General features: G+C 36.3%; 1 protein-coding gene across 2 annotated transcripts in view; it reads left to right on the top strand.

Annotated features, from left to right (window-relative positions):
* ARHGEF12 (Rho guanine nucleotide exchange factor 12) overlaps positions 1-24512 on the top strand; it is a 144704-nt gene that overhangs the window by 15481 nt on the left and 104711 nt on the right. The gene's annotated exons all lie outside the window — the stretch shown is intronic.

Below are 24512 nucleotides of genomic sequence, written 5' to 3'. Positions count from 1 at the left end.
AACACAAATAGAAAGTATAGAATTCAAATATAAGAAGTTTCAGTCAAAGGAGGTTATTTAGTTTCTTTTCATATAATTTACAGCAGCAATTTCTAAATTGTGATCCAGAGAACATCAGGACACTTTAATAGAAATACAGTTTTTTATTTTAACCAAATTATCTTCTGATCCCTACATTGTCTCAGGCACTCAAGGCAAAAGGTAGAATGTAAAATGGAATCAATGTGTCATTCCCCAAACTTTTATTTTATTATTTAAAAAAGGTCCAGTCTTTTATTAGTCAAAAGCGGTCCAGTATTTGCAATTTTATATGATTTATCCTGGGAGCTTTATCAATATGAATACATCTTAGATCTTGTCATTGCTTGGAAGGATTCTACTTTCAAATTTTCGTGTTTTTCTGTCTCTTACCTTCTGTTCCTTCTCCCTCATGCCCTTTTGCATGTACTCTTTCCCTTCATTGTCCTCACCAGGCTTCTCATCTCTCCTATCTGATGCCATCTAGAACCTCTGCTCTTCCTCAACCTTTTTTTAATTTCTAGTTGAGTCCTTTTGCCATTCCCTGTACTTTGCTGACCACATAGTATATACCCAGTAGACTTCCTGGATTACCTATCATTTTTCTTTAGAGTGGCCTAGCAAAAGTTATTTCAAAGTTGATACCTTCTATTTTGAACGTTTCTCACTCTTTCTTTACCTACCTAGGAAGAAGTAGTAACCCAACCATTAATCTCTCCATCCAAAATATATTTGAGTAAAAGTTATATAATAGGTACTGTAATATTTTATGCATAATATTTTACTTAATTTTCATATTGACTCTGTGAAGTAATGGGTTTTGTTATAAAATGTCCATTTGACAGGGGAAGAAACAAAAGCTCAGAAAGTTTAAGTGGCATGCCTAGTGAGTGGTAAAACTGAGATGTTAGTCTGAATTTGTCTATCTTTGCAACCTTTATTCTTGAATACTATGCTGTACTACCAGATATAGATATAGTCAGCATTGAATCAGGTACAGTTTCTGCATTTTAGGATTTCTAGTCTAATGGAGACAGACACATAGGCAGCTAAATGCACAAGGTATAGTGGGGACTCGAGAAGAATCAATACTTTCTGGATAAATCAGAAATAGCTTCATAGAGGAGGTGAATACTTCCTTTGAATCTTGAAACAAGGGGTGTGGTTACCAGACAGGTGAGGGATAGAAGAGCATTTCAGGTAGAAGAAGTAGCAATGTGAACAAAGGCGCAGAGATGAAATAGCTCATGTTTTCTAGGAATGCATGTAGGTGATTAGAGCAGGGAGGTTGATGATGGGCGCAGCAGTTGGTAAAGTTGCAGTGATAGGAGGCACCAGATTATTTTTATGTTCTGAGGAGGTTGGGTTTTATCCTCTGGATTGTGGGAAGCCACTGAAGACCTTTTACCAGATGGGAAATAAGATCAGTGTTGTATCTTGAGAATGATCATTTGGGTAGCAGTGTGAAGAATGGGTTAATCTTGAGAAGCAGTTTTAGGGGCAGACAGACCACCAGGGAGACATTTTTCAATAATCCAGATGAAAAAAATGAAGTCCTAACTGAAATTGTGACAATAATCCAGAAAAGAGAAGAGACAAATAGAGCTATTAAGAAGATGTTAATACCAGTAGTATGAAAAGGGAAGATGGTGAAAATGAGGACCTTTCTGGCTTGGGCGTGGGTGTTGGTACCATTTGCCAGGATGGGGAATATGAAAGGGAGGAGGCACAGTTTTGTTTTATTTTTCTTTGGTTGGTTAGTTAGATGAATATTGAGAAGAGAACAGATATAGTAAGGGGCAGATTTTGTTTAACATACTAATAGTAGTTGTCTGTTGCTGCTATAGTAACGTGCTATGGTAGTTGTCTGTTGCTGCTATAGTAACGTGCTATGGTAGTTGTCTGTTGCTGCTATAGTAACGTGCTATGGTAGTTGTCTGTTGCTGCTATAGTAACGTGCTATGGTAGTTGTCTGTTGCTGCTATAGTAACGTGCTATGGTAGTTGTCTGTTGCTGCTATAGTAACGTGCTATGGTAGTTGTCTGTTGCTGCTATAGTAACGTGCTATGGTACTTGTCTGTTGCTGCTATAGTAACGTGCTATGGTAGTTGTCTGTTGCTGCTTTAGTAACGTGCTATGGTAGTTGTCTGTTGCTGCTGTAGTAACGTGCTATGGTAGTTGTCTGTTGCTGCTGTAGTAACGTGCTATAGTAGTTTGTTGCTGCATATAGGTTGTCACAAATCAATAAATACACTTGCATTATCCAACATGGTAGCCATAAGACACATGTGGCCATTTAAATTTAAATTAGTTGAAATTAGGTAAAATTGAAAATGTAATCCTTCAGTCACACTAACCATATTTGAGTGTTCCGTAGCCACATGTGGTCAGTGGGTACTGTGTTGGACATTAGACATAGAACATTTTGATCAGGGGCCCTGGATAGCTCAGTCGGTTACGCCTCCAGCTCTTGGTTTCCACTCAGGTCATTGATCTCAGGGTTGTGAGATTGCGCCCTGCGTTGGGCTCCACACTCAGCACAGAGTCTGCCTGTCCCTCTCCCTGTGCTCTTACCCCTGCTCGCTCTTTCTCTCAAATAAATAAAATCTGTTTTAAAAAAGGAACATTTTAATCATTGCGAAAAGCTCTGTTGGACACTGCTAAACATTTATTATCTCCTACAGTTTGCTATGATCAAATCTGGGAGCAACTTAGCTGGGTGGTTCTGCTTCAAGGTCTCTAATGAGCTTGTAGTCAAGACATCTGCTACTGAAGCAAAGGTTTGAATGGAGCTGGTGGATCCACTTCCAAGGGGACTCACTCACATGCTGGGCAGGTGAGTGCTGGTTGTTGGTAGGAGGCCTCTGTTCCTTATCAGGTGGACCTTTCCATAAGGATGTTTGAGGCAGCTGGCTTTACCCAGAGCAGATGATCTTAGAGAGCAAGGTAGAAACCATAATAACCTTTATGAGCAGACCTTAGTCAGAAGTCACACCGTCCTTTTTGTACTAGTCTGTTGGTAACACAGATCTTTTCTACTCAGTGTGGGGAAGGACCTATTCAGAGCATGAATGCCAGGAGGCAAGATTCATTGGGGGATATTTTAGAGGCTGCCCACCACAGGTACTTATGGAATATCCAGGTGTAAATGGCTAATCAATGACGTATGTGTCATCTATACAGAAATGAGGGCTTGGCTACTGCTCTTGTGTTTGTGATGATAGTTGAAGTAATTTGAATAGGCGAGTTCTAAAGAATGAGATTACACGGGAAGGATGGCCAAAATACTATGTTGGGGGAGGAGAGAAGTGGTCTCAAAGGCTATTAAGAAATGGTTACAGGGAATCAAAGCAGTGATTACAGAGGAGTAGGAGTACCAGAGAGCACAGTATATACAAAGGAAACTTCAGGAAGGGATGAAAGTTGAAAGTAAAATGTAATTAACATTGCTAAATGATACAAAGTAGTCAAGTAAAACATAGGAGAGTTATTCTTCCAAAAATTATGTATTGAATAACTATGCTAAGAACCAGAGAAAGATATGTAGCAAATAAAACAAAGCTTCTAATAACTTATAGAGGCATACCTCTGAGATATTGTGGGTTCAGTTCCAGATCACTGCAGTAAATTTTGTAATAAATCAAGTCAAATGAATTTTTTGGTTTTCCAGTGCATATAAAAGTTATGTTTGCCTCATACTGTAATCTGTTAAGCGTGCAGTTGAATTATGTCAAAAAAAAAAAAGTACATACCTTAACTAAAAATACTTAGTACTAAAAAATGCTAACCATCATCTGAGCTTTCAGCAAGCCCTAATCACTGGTCACAGATCACTATAACAAATACAATAATAACGAAAAAGTTTGAAATCTTGTGAGAATTACCAAACTGTGACACAGAGACATGAAGTAAACACGTATTGTTGGGAAAATGTCACCAATAGGCTTGCTCGATGCAGGGTTACCACAAACCTTCAATCTGTGAAAAAGGCAGTATATGCAAAGTGCTATAAAATGAGATATGACTGTAATGCAGTCTGAGGAGATACGGTCAAAGGAAGTTTTCTTGGAGGAAGGTTACATGTTTGTGAAGAACCTCTTTAAAGGTAAGGATTTGCGTTAGATGTTTAAGTGTGTGTAGGTGGTGGTGGTGATATGGATAATAGAATGGACATTTTAGACAGAAAGTATGTGTTTTTATGTGTGGAATATTGCTAGAACATGAAATTTGTGATGAAGGAAAGTGGTGAGAAAAGAGACTGGAAGGGTAATTAGAGTGGTCTTGAATGCATGTTAAGGAACTTGCCTTTATCTTGTAGTCTCTTTTTTTCTATACTTAAATTATTTGGGTACTACCTTAATAATTTGCCATAGCCTTATAATAACTGAACTATCCGTTACTTATTTTTTAAAGATAGAATATTATGTTTTATTTTGCTTGTAATTTTAACTTGAGTGGTTTGTAATGTTTCTTAACATTGCTTTTTAAATTGAAAATCCATTTCTAAAGGAAACTTTATTTCCTTATAAATAGAAAATCAGTATTTTTGCCACTTATAGAAGCAACAGTAGAAAATTATGCACTATTATTAAATTTTTAAAAATTAGAAATGAAATACATAATGCATCCTTTGGTTTACAGAAAGGTCTGCCTGAAAATCAGTTCTTCAGTGAGAAAACTGGTTTTAGTCAGCAATGAAGGGATATTTGTTTGGACACTGCTTGGTGTGTAACTAAGATGAGACTTAAGATCATTAAGACAGATGCATTGTTAAAATTTTGATGTTAACAAATACCAAAAATCTCAACTCTAAGTATTTGTAGTTGGAAAGGTCAGAAGATAGTTAATGGACAACTTTGATCAGCAGTTATATACTAATAAATATTAGGTCTTTTGTTCCAAGAAATCATCTAAAGGAATTTTTAGAATCGGTTCTTCTGAATGTGTCGAGTTATTTATTAGGTGATGTTCATGAAGTGGAAAAAGGGGTTCCTCAACTACTCTTTACTGCCTTCTAGTTTGGGAAAATTCTTGTGAAAAAATATCAAATCTTTCAAGCATCTTTTGTAACATTCAGAATGTTTTTAGTAGTTTTTCAGAGGAGGCCTGAAGTGGTCCTTTCAAAGAAGAAAAAAATCCAACTCGCATATCTTGTGATTCTAGTTTTGTAGTTATCTTGTTCACGGAATACTTAAATTTGTCAGGATAAATTTAAGTTCTTCACATGAGCAGATATATTTGTCAAGATGTGCTTATTTGCAGAGCTTGTCTCAGTCACGCGTATGATCTCACAAATTGAAGATTTCTTCCAAAATATTTGAAATTCTTCCTGCATCTCAAATGGATGTGTGAAGACTTTTCCACTATTTCTGCCAGACTATACATAGTTCCAATTTTGAAGTTAAGATAGGGAATACTCTCATAAGATTTTTAATGAATGTTTTCGAGCTGTAATGCTGACAGAAGGCATGCAAATAACAGCGTTAGAGATGCTGCAAAAGTGCCCAGGAAGAGTATCATTCCTGATGTTAAGATACAGTTTTGGAGTATCTCAAGGTGGCTGGTTACAGTTAAGGAACTGTTGGAGAAAATGTGGTAAATATGCGTGGTCATTCAGGAATTCATGAAGTCTTGTAACATCCAGGGTAGCTAAACATGATCAAGTAATGTGTGATCAATATAGTTAGGAAGAAGAGGGGGGAGAAGCAATAGTTGAAATCTCTTGGTCGACCTCAATTTAATGGATTCACTCCATTTCCTCTGTAGAGCATGACTTTCACCTGCGGTGTGTTAAATGCTTGTGTGCAGGAGGCCACTCCATAGTATGTCTGAATACCTTCTGCTTCCGTTTGAACTGCATAATCCCAACCTGTTGTACTTGTATTGGAATTAGATAGTTTAGTTAAATATTATGAAAACTGATGCAATATGAGCATAAAAAAGAAAGGCATTTCTGTGACAACTGAGTTGTATGCACTTTGGAAATGCGAGTAGAGATGTGTCACTAAAGAAATTGCTGTCCTATTAGACGTGACTGAAAAACAACTGTTAGCTATTTGGGAAAAGTAGAGTCTAGTGAGTATTTTTAGTTTCTTGCTCCACCATAAGGAAACTGAAACAGGAAATAAATCATAGCTGAGGTATTTTAGTATAGTTTATACAAGAAAGATAATAGGGCACTCCAATCGGCACATCCTTATTTAAGGAAAAGGCCTTGATCCTACATTTAAAAAATTGGTAAATAAATATACACTTAGTATTTTAAATTGAAACGAAGCTTCAGGTATATATGAGTGTTTATTTATTTACTTTTAACACTTCCTTACTTTAACTGCTCTTTTCCATTAAATGACCAATCACTAGTATCAGTGAATTGAATAGGTCAGTTTTTACTCTATGGCTCAAGGCATGTCATGACTTCAGGAGATTTGAAGAGAAGGAAACATTGAAATGCTTTTTCAAGGCTGCTGTAATGACCAGGTAACAAGGGTGTTGTTAGTGTTCCTACTTCCAAGAATGCTTTATTTGCATTTCACTTTTACTTTTTTAAAATTTAATAATGGTTTTTGTTTTTGTCCACTGTTGCTTTCCATTTATGGCAAATAATATTGACTTTTTATTTATAATAGTGAAATAAAGTTTCCTTTAGAAATGAAAGCAATAGTACTTAAAGGAAAACATTAAGTAACTTGACAGTTCAGGGGTTATGTGACTGGCAGATCAGTAAGGTAGTATTTAAGTGTGGGAAACAGTAGCCTACAGGTTAAAGGCAAGTTCCTTAACATGCATTTAAGACCACTTGTGATACGGCCTTTGTCTAACTTTTCCAGTGACGTGTCTCACCACTTTCAGTTATCTCAGACATCATGTTGGTCAGCATAGGGGCAGCCTCGTCTCAAGAATTGAGCCCAGGGCACCTGGGTGGCTCAGTTGGTTAAGCGACTGCCTTCGGCTCAGGTCATGATCCTGGAGTCCTGGGATAGAGTCCCACGTCGGGCTTCCTGCTCAGCGGGGAGTCTCCTTCTCCTCTCTGACCCTACTCCTTCTTGGGCTCTCTCTCTCACTCTCAAATAAATAAATAAAATCTTAAAAAAAAAAAAAGAATTGAGCCCAGACTGTATCCAGAAGGTAGCTAGTCTGGAGGGAATTTGATAGTTCTGAGGACAATGCTTTGCATGGAGAAATCATGGAACTAATTTTTCCAGCTTTACTGAGCTTGTCTGTCTTATTCACTTTTGTGTTCCATACCTAGAAGGCAGTAGGCAGTAAATATTTGAATAGATGAATGAATAAACAAGTAAACCCAAAGTAAGAGTTATAGCATTCTTGAGTACCAAGCAAATAATTAACTCATAATCTTGAGTACCAAGCAAAAAAATTTCAGAAAAATCTCTGAGGCCATGCCTTGCTGTGTCAGGAACTTTATCTTTTTTCTTTCTTTCTTTTTTTAGTGTAATTTAAGCAAATATATCATGCCAGGGAGGATTGTGGTAAAGCAGTGGGTGTTTTTTATACTCTGCAATTGAGCATATAAATTGGTTTTAAACTTTATAGAAAATAATTTGACAGTATGGCTCAAAAGCCTAAGAAATATTTAAACCTTTTGATCTAGTAATGCCAATTTTGGTATGTATCTCAAGACATAAGAGGAAATAAAGCTTTAGTTGTCAATTTTTATGCAGAGATGTCAACCCCACCATTATTTGTAGTAGGGGCAAAGAGGAATCAGTCTAAGTCTAGTGCTCTCAAGAGACAAACCTAGAAATCATAATGGCAAAGACTGTCGGGACACCAGTGTTACTGTATAACATTTGATAGAATATTATATATTCAAGAACTGAAGACATTTTCAAGTAAACTTTAATGGGAAAGGGTCCATGGCATGTGAAAAGTAGGAGATAAAACTTCAAATAAAGCATATATAGTGCTTAAAATTTAATATATAGACTTCTAGGTCATTTACTAATTTTTAAAATGTTTCTGGGTTTGTGAGATTATGGGTGATTTTTGTTTTACTTTTTATATTTATCTGTATTTTCCAGGCTTTCAATGATGAATATATGTTGCTTTTGTAATTAGAAATATTTTGTTTTTAAGTGAAAACTCTATCTAGTTTTTATTTAATTTATTTGATTTTTATTTTAATGAAAAACTAAGGTAGTATACTGGAAGATGATTAGAGGGAAGTAATTCTTTGGCCCAACGTGGGGCTTGAACTCATGACCCCAAGATCAAGAATCACATGCTCTCCCGACTGAGCCAGCCAGGCCCCTGAGAGGGAAGTAAAGAGACTAGGAATGCAGTTGGGAGGCTACTGTGGGAGACAGAAGTTCCTGCTGTGAGGCAGTGGTGATAGGGTTGCAGAGGACTGTAGTGACCAATAAGATAGAGGGATATAGGAAAATGAGGGCTGTAGGAAGCCCCTGCTCTGGATGTTTAATGTAAATGTAAAGAATTTGAGATGAAAGTTTGGCTCTTAAAAAAGTATTCTTTTTTTTTTTTTAAAGATTTTATTTATTTATTTGGAAGAGAGTGAGTGAGAGAGAGCACAAGCGGGGGAAGGGTCAGAGGGAGAGGGAGAAGCAGACTCTGCTGCTGAGCAGGGAGCCCAATGTGGGGCTTGATCCCAGGACCTCAGGATCATGACCTGAGCCGAAGGCAGCTGCCCAACCAACTGAGCTGCCCAGGCGCCCCTAAAAAATGTTTTCTTATTTGTGGAACATATAAATTTCATGTGGTCATTAACAACTTCAGGTTCTGTTTTCTTTATACTTCGTTAAATCCTCTATGTTATTGAAGATCCTATTTCTGATTTGTTAAGGTTAAGATCAGATATGTGATAAGACTATGAAGATAATATGTTTCTGACATCTGTCACCCTGTGGATTGCCTGTCAGTGGACCTGGTTGTCCTGATAGGTATTAGCTGACTCACCCGCCAATTTATGTGCACCACTTCTGAAGCTATAATCTTAGTGAAGAAGGGTACCTCCCAAGTAAGGAAGGATAATTTTTAGGTCAAATTGGAGAAATTACATGTACCCCTGGTAGCACTTCTAACAACAACAACAAAAGAGGCAGAAATAATATAACCTGCTAACTATCCCTCCACTGCAAGACTCTGGAAAAAGGGTCAATTAAAAACAAAACAATATCCTTCTTGATGACTCCAAATTTAATTTAAATTTAAACATGTCTGGGTGGCTCAGTTGGTTGGGTGTCTGACTCTTGGTTTTGGCTCAGGTCATAATCTCAGGGTCGTGGGATTGAGCCCCGTGTCGGACTCTACACTCAGCACTGAGTCTGCTTGAGATTTCCTCCTTCTCCCTGCTTGTGCTCTCTCGCTAGTACTCTTTCTCTCTCTCAAATAAATAAATAAAATCCTTAAATTTAAATGTATCTGCTTTGGGAGAGTTACATTAGATTTCTTTTTAAAATCTTTTCATGATGCTGTGGGCAATAAAATAATACAGTGAATGCTCTGTTCTTGTGTATCAAATATGAGGTTCCTTATTTTTCCACAAAAGTATGAGCTGATCTCTTCCCTTCTCTGACCGTGAGCAGCAGGTAAATTAATATGACCACTGTCTGACCCCCAAATCCTGACTCCAGTTACGTACTTCTAAACTTACCTGTCTTCCTTTCTTGGAGGTCACATGATAACGTATATTCCAAATAGGTGGATAGAAACAAATAGAAAAAAGATTTTATCTGGATACAACTACATTATGGCAAAGCAGAGTTTTAGGAAGCTTCATTGCTTCTTACTTGCAGTAGACATACTGCATCTGATTCTTTTGGGGATTACACAAGTAGGAATCCCACCGCATGGGAGGGAAAGGGTATATGACTCATCTGCCGTTCTGCTATTCACATCTCAGAACTGTTGTGCTATGTGAATACTTTTGAGACTTTTCTGTAGTTTGGGGGGAAAATATGTCAGTGGGACTTTTCCAAGGATTATAAAAAAGCACAAAAAGATTATTCCCATTGTTTACATGCTTTTAATAATTTTTAAAAATATGCTGGAATACTTTTTAATGATAAAATAAGACCCAAAGGTTGCATTGTGGAATAGAGAAGAAAACTTTGGTGGAATGTGGAATTTAAGATACTATCTTTTATTTGAGAGGCATTTTTATGAAAGGGAATCAGCATTTGTTTATTACCTGGTATGTCCTTAGCACTGGGCTGTATGCTTATCTCATGTAATCCTCACAACATTCCTGTAAAGCAAGTCCTTAGTTTAATCATTTGTGAGGAAATAGAGGTTCAGTGAAGTTCAGTAAGCTTCTCAGGGTCACCCAGAGCATTGAACAGCTGTGCCAGATTTTGACCTCAGTCTCACTGATACCAAAACCTGTGTTTTTTCCTACATATGTTTCCCTTTTAGAAAAGTTTTATAATAAATATCAACTGGCCTCCAGCATTTATAATACATAGGTGTTATTCTTTAGCTGCTGAAAAAGTAGAATTGGTTTTGTCCTTGGTTTCTAGCTATTTCCATGATAGCAGTGTGATCTTATATGGTGACTAATGACTACAGAAGTGTACACACAAATCTTTTGTTTTTAATTGAAAACTTAAATATCAGAGATAAGGGACGGTTATTTCGGAACTGGTGCTTGCTGATAAGTTTTAGAGAATTTTAAGTCAGTGAACTGGTGGCATAAGCCCTTTTAAGTACTACATTTATCATTTTATAGAGATTAATTGGAGTGATGCAATTTTCACAAAAGTAGGATTTTGGAGGAATATAAGAATATTCTTTCAGTGAGTTAATTCTAAATTAAAAAAAGGAAAAACCTGTGCTTTCTCAGTTTTATTAAATAGAAGCCTCAATTAGCTGTAACATCTAATTTTAATATGACTATAGATATTTATTAAAATCAGTACTATTAAAGAAAAATACCTTGAATACATAAGCTTATTTTGACTTTTAAAAATTATTTTTATTTTATTTTTTTAAGTAGGCTCCACAGCCAGTGTGGAGCCCAGCCTTGGGCTTGAACTCACAACCATGAGATCAGACCAGAGCTGAGATCAAGAGTTGGACCCTTAACAACTGAGTCACCCAGGCACCCCTAAAAATTATTTTTAATGCTTATACCCTATATCACATCCCAAAGGATGTGAAATGGTTTATAATAAAGAACACACATGCACACACAGACACACACAGATCCCAATTAAAGACATTAAATGAAAATAGAAGATCAAGTTTTTACAGCAGTGGAAATGCAAATATAATTATGAGGGTTGATACAACCATTGTGAGTAAGCTTTTCCGCTTTCAGGATGCTGTGGGTTAAAAACTTAAAAAAAAGGGCTCCTGGGTGGCTCAGATGGTTAAGCGTCTGCCTTCTGCTCAGGTCATGATCCCAGGGTCCTGGGATCGAGTCCCACATCGGGCTCCCTGCTCCTTGGGAGCCTGCTTCTCCCTCTGCTTCTCCCTCTCTCTCTCCTCCTCTGTCTCTCATGAATAAATAAATAAAATCTTTAAAAAAAAAAAAACTTAAAAAAAAATTGGAGGGGCGCCTGGGTGGCTCAGTGGGTTAAGTGTCTGCCTTCGGCTCGAGTCATGATCCCGGGGTCCTGGGATCGAGCCCCGCATCGGGTTCCCTGCTCAGTGGGGAGCCTGCTTCTCCCTCTCCCTCTGCCTACCACTCTGCCTGCTTGTGCTGTCTCTCCCTGTCACATAAATAAATAAAATCTTAAAAAAAAAATTGGAGACACTTAACTATAGAGAACAAACTGAGGGTTGCAGGAGGGGAGATGGGCGGAGGGATGGGGTAACTGGGTGATGGGCATTAAGTAGGGCATGTGATGTAATGAGCACTGGGTGTTGTTTGCAATGGATGAAGCCTAAATTTTACCCCCAAAATAATAATACACTATATGTTAACTAGCTTGAATAAATCAAAAAAATTTTTTTAAAAAATCAGGGTGCTGTGGGAAAAAGATAAATATGATTTGGCTATTAGTGGGTGTATTTCCTCCTTTATAACAAGCCAAATTTTTATTATTTATCATTAACTTCATAACAAATTACTATTCACATAGATTTCAAGACAAAAATGGGCTCAGTGTCTCCTGCAACAGTTTTATAACAAGTTATGAGCAACTTTTTTCTTTAAATTTTTTATTGTTATATTAATCACCATACATTACATCATTAGTTTTTGATGTAGTGTTCCATGATTCATTGTTTGTGCGTAACACCCAGTGCTCCACACGCAGAATGTGCCCTCTTTAATACCCATCACCAGGCTAACCCATCCCCCCACCCCCCTCCCCTCTAGAACCCTCAGTTTGTTTTTCAGAGTCCATCGGTCTCTCATGGTTCGTCTCCCCCCTCCGATTTACTCCCCTTCATTCTTCCCCTCCTGCTATCTTCTTCTTCTTTTTTCTTAACATATATTGCATTATTTGTTTCAGAGGTACAGATCTGTTATTCAACAGTCTTGTACAATTCACAGCGCTCACCATAGCACATACCCTCCCCAATGTCTATCACCCAGCCACCCCATATGAGCAACTTTTTAAATGTCTTTTCTAATGACCTCTAGTAAAAACCTGAAGGGATAAGAGTGTAAATCACCAAAACTATCCTTTGCATGGACTAAGCTACTGTTACTTGTATATTTTATAATCTATAAGGCACGAACTTGGATTAAAATCTAGAAAAGTGGTACTCTAAACATTTTTATGTTACCTTCATACTTTTGAATATTGGAAGTTTTGGTGGCACCCTGAAAGCCACTAAAGTTTTTAAGAGAACATTAGATAAGTAGTAGTAACTACAAAGTAACCACTACTACAGTAAAGATGCCTTGTAAATTACAAAAGATTGTAAATTACCTCATTATTTAAGCGGTCACCATCAGCACTGCCATCTGGGTTTCAGTAGAACTGTTTACTGCTCTGATCTGCTGATGAGGTTTTCTTTTGTATTCAGGAAGTAAAGTTCTCATATATTCTAGTAGAGATACCATCTTTAACATGGGCTTGATATTATTTAATGCCTCTGAATTATATTTCTCTGTGCTTCAGTACACACACTGTGTCATATACCAGCCCAATACAGAGTTCTTCTGGCAGACCTTTGCCCCAGGGTTACTAATCAGTTTGCTTTGCAGGGTTCAATCTGCTTTCCAATATAGTTTATATTGTTTATATAAACTATATATAGTTTATATATAATTATAATTTCCTTGATTTTCCTAGGCAAATGAGCAATAGAGTATAGGAATCCTTTCTTGGATTTGAAAGATTTATTTATGGGAAACTGAAGTTTATTTCTTAGAGATAAGACAGGTGCTCAATTTTTGTAAGGTTTTTCCCCACAAAATTTTCCAACTTTTGATGGAAAACAGAATTTACAATCCAATATGTCTGTTTTCAAATTCTGTCTCTACCATTTGTTAGCTGAGTGACCTTAAAATTACTTAGCCTCTCTGACTTAGCTTTTGTCTCTTTATCTGTAATATCTACTATAATATCTACTTCAAGGGATTTTGAACAGTATATTTTTTAATTATTAAATTGTAGGTGGTTGGTAATTTTTTGTCTAAGGGGGAATCTAGCTGAGATACCTACCTCTAGAATTAAAAACAAATGCAGACACAAACAAAAGGCTCTTTGGGATGAAACTAGTCTCAAACACTTTTTTTCCTTAGAAGTATATGTAAAGTACACTTTTACGTGATTTTATAATATAAAATTTTAGACTTACGTTAAGTTAGAATAGCATAGTGAACCTTCATATACCTGTTAGCTTCAGTACTAAGATTATAGTTTTTTTTTTTTTTTAAGATTTATTTATTTGAGAGGGGGGGTAGGGGCAGAGGGAGGGTCAACTCCACGATGAGTACCTGATTCAGGCCAGATCCCAGGACCCTGAGCTCATGACCTGAGCCGAAACCAAGAGTGGGACGCTTAACTGACTGCATCATCCAGGCGCCCCTAAACCTATAGTTTAATCTTTTTCGACCATAGAAGAAAGTATAAAGTGACAGTTTCCCTGTCTTCACCCATTTGCTTAATCTCATTTACCAGATATAGCAACTATTAATTTGCTTTACACAAATGAAATTATATGTACTGTTTTGTAACTTGAAGTTTTCATTTAGGAATGTACTTTTTAAATATGTTCTATTTCTGTGTGAGTGCCTATGCTTTGTGGCTGTACCTTATTTTATTATATAGCTATATAATAATTTCTTTAACTAGTAGAATAATGATGGGTAGTAAGACTTTAGGTGGTTTTCTTCCTTTCCCGTTTCTTTTCCATATTCTTTTCAGTGAACAACTATTTTTTTATAGTGATGGAAATTAATTTGAGAACAAAATTAAAATATGAAAAATGTATTTTTATGGTTACCCATAGTCAAATGTTTTCCTTTATTATGCTGTCATTAACCACCTCCTCCTGCATGTCTCCTGGGTCCTTCTCCGATGATCATTTCAGAGTGTAACTTTTGTTCAGTGTAGGAGAGATGCTTTGACTTTTTTAGATATGCTTTTTCTCATAAAAAATGAATTGTATAGTTAGAACTTTTTAAAAAAAATGTCCGTAACAGTTCTGTAATTTTGATATTGCTGGCCTATTTTTTCCTTGGGTAGAGAAGAAACATTCACTCCTTTTGATTTAATCACCAGTAAAGAGTAGGGAGGTACTTCTGGAGATAAAGTTGGGATTGTTGTGTACAGCTAAATATGTATGTGAATGTTAGGATACTTGGTTAAAAACAGCTTTATTGAACTGAGAATCTCTGGCTGATTTTTCTGCTCAGCTCCAAAGGTTCACAAAGCTAAGAATACAACATGGGATGCCTCGGTGGCTCAGTCGGTTAAGCCTCCGATTCTTGATTTCAGCTCAGGTCATGATCTCAGGGTTGTGAGATGGAGCCCCGAATCAGGCTCCAGGCTCAGCTCTGAGTCTGCTTGTCCTTCTCCCTCTGCTCCTTCCCCCACTCTCTCTCTCTCAAATAAATAAATAAAATATTTTTAAAAAAGGAATACAACATAGCAGAAATTACCTTCCAAAGTGCAAGATTAACTTTGTGTATTTTGGTATAACAATCAGTTCTTACGTAGTTGCAAGTTTAGAAAAAAAGAATTTTTAAGAACACATTTCTCTTGGGATAGTGAAGATTTTATATGATGGTTTTTGCAAAGAATGTGCCTTTATGAATAACTGATTACATCGAATCATACTGATTAGTGATTCAAATCACTAATATAACACTATTAAGTTAAATCTACCATACAAAGCAGATACTGCAGACTGAAATTTCACACATTTTTGGGTATCAGTCCTCAGTTGAAGGCATATTAATAATTTGCTTTTACCCAACCAAATCTTTTTCAGATTTGTAAAAGAAATGAGAGAGAGTGGTATTTCACTTTAGTTTCCCAATGAAGATTAAGAATGAAGAGATAAATGACTTAATGGGCTGAGAGAGAAGACTTCCTTTAAACTCAAATGAGCATGTTCAAAATGACCCTCTCCATTTCTCCTCCCCCCATTGTTAGCCACTGTATTTCTCAGATTTTAAGCAAAATTAGTCTTCTCATCATGGAAACTGTGAACATTCATTAACAACTGGGTTTCACTTTGAAATTTATACAACAAACACCAAAGAAGGAATTGTTGTTATAATCCATGGGAGTCTTGAGATTGACGTCAAAACACCAGTACAGCTGTGTAAGCAGTGGGAAGAGTATTTTTAACATCCCTGTTAGGTCATCTTTTGACCTTTCTTTTTATGCTTTCTCTTGTTCCACTAAATAGTTAAAAAAGAGAGCGAGAAAGAAAAGAAAAGCTTTATAACACAATTTTCTACCCAAGCTGTACTGATGTTCTTTAAATTAATAACCTGTACAATCTTTTTCTTGATTCTCTTCCCTTGGTATCTTTCCTTTTCCTGTAGTGTTCTAAGTTCTGCTGCTGCGATGGACTTTTTTAACTGGTAGTGGAGGGGGGACGAATGTTTTTTTAACAGTTTATTTTTTAGAACGGGTTTAGATTTACAGAAAAATTAAAAACCTAGTAGAGAGGAACATGTACTTCATACTTGCACACAGATTCTCCTATTATTAATGTACTACATTAGTATGGTACTTCTGTTAAAATTAATGACTGACTTTTAATACATTATTATTCATTAGGTCCAAAGTTTATTCTGATTTCCTTAGTTTTTACCTGTTGTCTTTTTTCTGTTCCAGGATCCCATGCACGATACCACGTTTCATTTAGTTGTCATGTCTCCCTTGGCTCCTCTTGGCTGTGACAGTTTATTAGACTTAACCTTGTTTTTGATGATCTTGACAGTTTTGAGGAGTACTCGTCAGGTATTTTATAATATTCCTGTACATTGAAATTTGTCTGTTTTCCTCTGACTAGACTGGAGTTAATGAGTTGTTCAAAGAAAGATAACAGAGGTATAGTGTCATTTTCATCATATCAACATGGTTTATGACTGTTGATGACCTTGGTCACCTGGCTGATGTAGTGTTCATCAGGTTTCTTTAGAAGTGTTTGTAATGTTCTGGTAAGAATATCCTAGTTGGGTGAATTGCTCTGGTAATTGCTTGGGCTTTAGGTATTGAAGTAGGTCATCATATTGATATAGTGTTCATTGAAATGTTAAATATTTTTATAAATAACACGTTCAGAGCTAAGAATTAAATTTTTAAAATGCTCAGCCTTTCAAGTTTTATTTTTGAAGTAAAGGTTTATTTTTCTATGGAATTCTAAGGATTTTATGTTAAAGCAATAACTTAAGTTTTATATTTTAGGTAGGGAGTTAGAGAAATTAGTCAATTTATCAGCTATTTAAATTATGGACTTAGGGACGCCTGGGTGGCTCAGTCGGTTAAACATCCTATTCTTGCTTTTGGCTCAGGTCATAATCTCAGGGTCCTGAGATCAAGCCCCACACAGGCTCCGCGCTCTGCTTGTCCCTCTCCCTCCCTGTCTGCCCCCCCGCCCAAGTGTGTACAGGCACACATGCTCTCGTGTACACACACTCTCTCTCTCTCTCTCAAATAAATAAATAATAAAATAAATTCTGGACTTAATTCTGTTCATTTTATCTTTAAAAAATTAACTTACTTTGAGATACAACTTACCTATGATAAAGTTCACTCATTTTCTTTTAATTTTTTTTTTTTAAGGATTTTATTTATTTATTTGACAGAGAGAGATACAGCGAGAGAGGGAACACAAGCAGGGGGAGTAGGAGAGGGAAAAGCAGGCTTGCCACAGAACAGGGAGCCCCATGCGGGACTCAGTCCCAGGACCTTGGGATCTTGACCTGAGCCGAAGGCAGACACTTAATGACTGAGACACCCAGGCGCCCCAAAGTTCACTCATTTTCATTGTGTATTTTGAAGAGCTTTGACAAGTGTATCCAGTTTTTAACACTACCATGATTAAGATACAGAATATCTCCGTCACTCCAAAAAGCTCTCTCATGCATCTTTTCATTTAGTTTCCTACAACCATTGGTCTGCTTTCTGTCACAAGAGTTTTTGCCTTTTCTACAATGTCATGTAAGTGCATCATACAGTGTATATAATCTTTTTGTGTCTGTCTTCTTTAATGCTTTTGTGATGCATCCAAGTTGTTGCATGTTATGGTAGTTTCTTTTTCTTGCCTTAATATTCCATTGTGTAAATATGCCAGAGTTTCTTTATCCACTTATCTGTTGATGGACATTTGAATTGTTTCCAGTTTGGGCTATTTTGAATAAATCTGAACATTGGCACTTGAGTTTTTTGTGTGATTTACATTTTCATTTTCATTTCTCTTTGGTAAAAACCTTGAAGTAGGATTGCTAAGCTATATGATAAGTATATGTTTAACTTTATAAAAAACTTTTCAAAACTGTTTTCCAAAGTGACTATGATTTTACATTCTCACTAGAAAGGTAGGAGAGTTTCAGTTGCTCCACATCCTCATCAACACTTGGTATTATCAATCTATTTAATTTTAGTCATTTTAGTGGGTATGAATGGCCATCTCATTGTATTTTTTTATTTGCATTTCTCTTATTAATGATATTGAGGACTTTTCAAGTCCTCAGTGATACTGAGGACTTTTGCCATTTGTTTTCTTTTATGAAGTGTCTTTTCAAATCTTTTAAAAATTGGCTTGTCTTCTAATTATTGAGATGTAAGTTATGAGTCCTTTATCAGATAGGTGTTTTGAAAATATTTCTCCCAGTTTGTGTCTTGTCTTTTTATTTCCTTAACAGTGTCTTTCAAAGAATAGAAGTTTTTAATTTTGATTAAGTTCAGTTTGTCAACTTCTTCTGTTTAAAAACAAAAAAGCAAACTATAAAGTTTTTGTTTTTTGGGTCCTACCTGAAAAAATCTTGACCTAACCCAAGGTTGCAAGAATTTTCTCCTCATTTTTTCTAGAAGGTCTATAGTTTTTCTCTTATTTTTAGCCCCATGATATATATCAAGTTAGTATTTGTATATGGTGTGAGATAAGGATTAAGGTGTGTCTGTGTGTGTGTGTGTGTGTGTGTGTGTTTTGTCGTACGCTCCAGTGCTATTTACAGAAAAGACTGTTCTTTTCCTGTTGAATTACCTTGTCATTTGTGTTAAAAACTGAATCAGTCCTATTCATATGCATCTATTTATGCTATCTCTATATTGTGTTCTTCTGATCAATACACCTATCCTTATGTCTTGAGTACTGTAGCTTTATCTTAAATCTTAGAAAGAAGATAGTGTAAGCCTTCCAGTTTTGTTTTTTTCTGAAAAAATTGTTTTGGCTTTTCTAGATCCTTTGTATTGAATGGATCTGAATTTGAGAATCAGCATGTCAATTTGTTTTTTTTTTTTTTAATGCTGTGATTTTTTAGGATGATTGTGTCAAGTGTAGATCAGGTTAGGGAGAATCAGTATCTTAACAGTATGAGTCTTCTGATTCATGAACATAATCTCACTCTTCATGTATTGAAGTCTTTTCTCTCAAAAAATTCTATAGTTTTCAGTGTATAGGTCTTGCACAGTTTAATTCAGCCCTGTATATTTCATGTGTTTTGAGGTTACTATAAATGGTAATTAAAATTAATTGTTCATTTGTTGCTAGTATATAGAAATGTGATTGCTTTTTGTATATTGATCTTGTGTACTGTTATTTTGCTAAACTTATTCTATTTTTTTATAAATATAGATTTCTTTGGATTTTTTTTAAGATTTTTTATTTATTTTAGAGAGAGAGAGAGAGAGAGAAAGCACAAGCAGGGAGAGGGGCAGAGGGAGGGAGAGAAGCAGACTTCCTGCCGAGCAGGGAGCCGGATGTGGGACTCGATCCTAGGACCCTGGGATCATGATTTGAGCCGAAGGCAGACACTTAACTGGCTGAGCCACCCAGGCACCCCGATTTCTTTGGATCTTTTACATAGATGATCATGTCATCTGTGGTTAAAGGCAGTTGTATTTTCTTTCTTTTCAGTCTGTAAGCTTTTTATATATTTACTTTATTGTCTTATCTCCCTAACATGTTAAATAGAAATTGTGAGCATAGACATGTAGACATCCCTGCCTTGTTCTCAATCATAGTGAGAAGGCATTTAATTTGTTACCATTAAGTGTGATGTTATGTGTTTGTTTTTATAGATGCCTTTTATCAGTTTGGGGAAGTTATCGTCTGTCTTAGTTTGTGAGATATTTTATCATTAACAGGCATTGAATTTTGTAAAATGTTTTTTTTTTTGCATCTAGTGAGGTGATCATATAGTTGTTTTTTTAGACTGGTGATATGGTGAATTACATTGAATGTTGAGCCAACCGTGCATTCCTGGGATAAACTCCATTTGGTCATTATGTATTATTCATTCTGTATATTGATAGATTTTGGTTTGCTAGTATTTTAATGAAGATTTTTACATCTATGTTCATGAAGGATATTGGTTTTCATTTTCTTATAATGTCATTGCTTGTTTTGGTATTGAGTGTAATGTTGGCCTCAGAGAATGAATTGGGAAGTGTCATGTGTTTTCAGAAAGAGTGTGTGTAGGATTATTATTATGTTTTCCTTTAAATGTTGGGACAGTCACCAGTGAAGTCGTTTGAGCCTGGAGTTTTCTTTGTGGGAATGTTTTTAACTAACAATCCAAGTCACTACCTAAGAGCACTTACTATACTGACTTTCTAGCATTATATACTAGTTATTCAGTAACTTCTTTATTTTGGAATACTTTTAGATTTACAGAAAAGATGTAAAGATAGTGTTGAGAGCTCCCATATACCTTACACCTAGCTTTCCTCGTTGTTAACATCTTGCATTACTGTGGTTCATCTACTAAAACTAAGAATACATTGGTATTAACTAAACTATAGACTTTATTTGGATCTCACCAGCTTTTCCATTAATGATCTTTTTCTGTTCCAGGATCCAATTCAGGATTCCACAGTGCAGTTTTCATGTTTCCCAAATCTCTTCTGGTTTGTGAAAGTTTCTTAGGCTTACCTTGTTTTTTATGACCTTAACAGATTTGAGGAGTACTGGCCCAGGTATCTTTTAGAATTTCCCGCAGTCTGGGTTTGCTGCTGTTTTTTTATTATTAGGGTTATGCATTTTTGGAAAGAATATGTCAGAGATGAAGTGCTCTTTCATTTTGTATCAGGGATACATGATGTCTACATGACATCTATATGACCTCATTGGTGGTATTAACTTTGACCACTTGGCTAAGGTAGTGTTTCCCAGGTTTCTCCCTTCTAAAGTTACTCTTTTTCTCTCTCCATACTTTGTTTTTTAGAAGCAAGTCACTTAACATTCAATCCACACTTAGGGGAGGAGGAAGTATCTACATATATGATTCAGAATTCTTCTGTAAGGAAGATTTTTGTGTCCTCCTCCATTTATGTATGTGTGTATGTATGTAAGTGTGGACTGGTGTATATTTGTTTTATACTTTGAGTTCTAATCCAATACTATGTTTTTATTTTGTTGCTCATATTGTTCCAGCTTTGACTGTTGGAAAAGCTTTCAGGTTGGCACTTGCCTCTATATTTTTTGTTTTTTGAGTACTTCCTTATTTTCTGGTACTCTGAGATGCTCATTTTATATTTTCTTTGCCCCAGTTTCAGCCATTTTCCCAAGGAGGTCCTTTTATAGGAGAATGGTATTTAGAAACCAAACTGTGGGTGCTGGGTATGCTCACGGCTATTCAGGTGCCAATGCTTTTAAGCCCTCTCAAGGGACAGAACTAGGTAATATATATATATATACCTATGCATACACACATATCTATAATTGTTTTTGTATCCATTTGTATATGTATTAAGCATGGGTTCTTCCTGGTATATCTGATTTTAATCCAGTACCGGGTTCACTCTAGTCTTCCTTTCTTGTTTATGTGTCAGTTTCACAGTGAGAAGCTTGGCTCCAACCATGTATTATCCATTTACTTATTTGTTCAGCTCCAGTATACATGAAAAGCTATTTCAGGACTGTTAACCTGTGTACCCATGAGAAACAAACCTTCCAATTAGAGTCCAGTGTTTATTTTTGTTGTTAGCCTTACAATTTCCAGTAAAAACATCACTTTCCAAAGTTAGTTAGGTCAGCTCATTTCTCCCCCACCCCTTCGGTGCGGTTATGTCATAATTTGTAATGAAGTTAGATTCATTTATCATGGTTCTACATTTCATCTTGGAGTCTTCCAACATTTTGGTTGATGGATTTTTATTGTTGTTTGGTCAGCATTCACAGAAGCTCACTCTTCAGAATGTGCAGTTCTGTGGTTCCTAACTAAGGAGTAGAGTCATGTATCCACATCCCTAGTATAGTACAGAAAAGGTTGTGCACCCTAAATGTGTCCCTGGGCATCCCCGTTGTAGCCAGCCATTCTCCTCCACTAATCTCTAGTAACTGCTAATCTGTGTTTTTGTCTAATTTATTTTAATTTTGCTTTTTCCAGAGTGTCCTGTGAATGTAACAATATGCAAATCTTTGGATTTTGCATCTGACTTCTTTAACATAGCAAAATGCATTTAAATTTTACCCATATTGCTGTGTGAAATGATATTTCATTCTTTTTAAATTGTTGAATAATATTCCATGTATGAATGAATCATGTCTGTTTATCCATTCCCCCACTGAAGGACATTCTGGTTACTTCCAATTTTTAGCACTGATGATGAGGTAGTAAAGCTGCTGTAAACATCACAGACAGATTTTTCTGTGGACAGAAATTTTCACATCATTTGGATAAAATACCTCAGAATGCGATTTCTGGGTCACATGGTTGGGTGGTAAGTTGTATCACTGCTTCTCTATTAAGTACTTATAAATCATAAATTCAGTAAATTTGTTAATGTCCTGGGAAAGCCTTAAAATCATTAGTCTCTAGTTTAGCAAACCTAAAAATCTACTCATCTATCTATCCTTTGGTTCTTCTTCCTTTGTTTATTTTTTACAGACTGCATTCCCCAAGGTGTGGTTCCATGGAAGCTGATTCTTCATAGATCACTTAACTGTGACTCTGAGGTTCTGTGAATTTGTTTAGAAGTTTACAGAACCCGAGGCTATAATTTAAGCAAGTGCCATGATTACTGGGTTTTCACTTAAAATTAGATATATTCAGAAGTTTTAGGGAATATGTTTTATCAAACAAAGAATATGTTTGTCATTCATTACTAATGTAGTAATCCCAGAAATTACGTGTGTGCAAATTGTCAACTTGGGTTGATGCTTCAGGAAAGGAAAATAGAGGCTAACGAGTCTTCTTAGTGTGGCAGTGCCTTTGTTAGAGAGCAGTATTTGAGGCAAATTACTGTTTTAGCAAAATTACATGGCTTCCAGGGATTAAATTGAATGAGTGTGTGTCTCTGTCCCTCCCTCATTGTACTGTAAGTGGTAGGGATGCAAGTTAACGGAGTGCCAGACATCAGAATGCCTGGGGCATGGTTAGAGACCAGGGAAGATTTACAATAATCAAACACAGACAAAATAGCATGAAGAAATTTCAATCCTCCCAGCCTTGCTTACAAACTTAATTAGGCTTATTGGGGCAGAAAGTATTTTTCCTCATCCCGTTTTTTATCTGTTCCTCCTCCATCCCCACCGCCTGTCCCAGATTGTCGTTGAGGGGTTTACACTACCAACAAAAAGAGACCTTTTTTGTAAATCTTCATTTATTTGGTTGATTTGCCTTTAGGGAAGGGAGCAGGAGCAGTAACAAAATTTTAAGATATTTGAGGAACTCCCATTTTTCATAGAGGCGCTATGTTTTTCTAAAAAATCATACTTTATTCAGGAAATTCTGAAGAAAATTTTTGTGGCTCTACAATTAGATCTTTTACAAGAATTTTTAATTTTGTGGGAGCTGCTTGGCCTCCTCCCTTAAAAAACTTGTCAGCTAAATCTTTGCTTTCTTTATCTTTTAAGTATTTTTGTGGTTGTGACCTAGAGTCGTGTTCATGGATGCTGTTCTTTGCTTTTTTCCTTTAGCAGCACAGTGTTGGACTTTGGGTGATGATGGTAGACGCCTGGGGGTGGGAGAAGAGGTGGGGTTTCTTCATATCATCCCTCTTGTGGGCAGTAAAATCATCCGGCAAATGCCTTTCCAAGGATGTCGAGTGTATGTATAAAGGAAAAGCCTAAGGTTGCTAAGGGAATGGTGTTTTGGTGAGGATTTCATTCTCTTTTACTCCATGGAAACAAGCCTTTTGAGCTTTTACTTGTCTGCTGATTTGTCCGGTGATCCAGGTAATCTATAGCAGTCTTTGTTTTCTCGGTGGTGTATGAAGTGTAGGAAAATGGTAGAAAAATAGCTTCAGTGAAAGGGATGTACCTGTCACAGAGGAGCCAGAGAGAGAAAGGAAGAGGGTATCTTTACATTGTTCATTATTCTTAAAATAGCCTTTAAGGTTTTTTTCATGTTTTAAAAAAGCCTAATGTGACGTAAAGGAAGAAAATTTCTAGTTTTGAAAATCTGTGCTTTAATTGCTTAGCTTGAGAACAAAGGTTTTAACATCCAGCATTGCAGGGATGTTTGTATTCAAAAGGATAGGAAGCAGCATCCTTCTTTTACCTTTTTAGAACTGAATTGACATAACTTCTCTTGAATCTTAGCTAGGGACTTTGATTTATTATTCTGTAAATTGTGATTTAATTATCTGAAGCTTCAGGATAGTGGTTTCCCTTTGATACCCAAGGGACCTCGGATGGGGTTTGGAAGGACAGGGATTAATCCTGTGGTGGGGGGAAGGGAATATTTTTATGGGGTAATCTTCATGATTGTTTTTTCATTTGAAACTAAAATGAAACATACAGTCATTTGGAAAAGGTGATATCCATGATGCCAAACACTCTTACCAATTTGAGTTATTTTATCCTTTGTTCGGTTTGTGGGATTTTTGCCTTTGTCAGCTAAAATGTTGGTTATAAATATGAAGAAGCTGCCGGATTGCTATGTGATGGCATTGGAATTGCCTTCTGCTTTTTTTTTTTCCTGCATTCAT

The sequence above is a fragment of the Eumetopias jubatus genome, unplaced genomic scaffold (assembly GCF_037043125.1).
Source record: "Eumetopias jubatus isolate StellerSeaLion01/CBP00866 unplaced genomic scaffold, mEumJub1_p1.0 scaffold_13, whole genome shotgun sequence".
In the NCBI taxonomy this organism is placed as follows: domain Eukaryota; kingdom Metazoa; phylum Chordata; class Mammalia; order Carnivora; family Otariidae; genus Eumetopias; species Eumetopias jubatus.
This window is presented reverse-complemented; position numbering and strand designations above follow the sequence as displayed.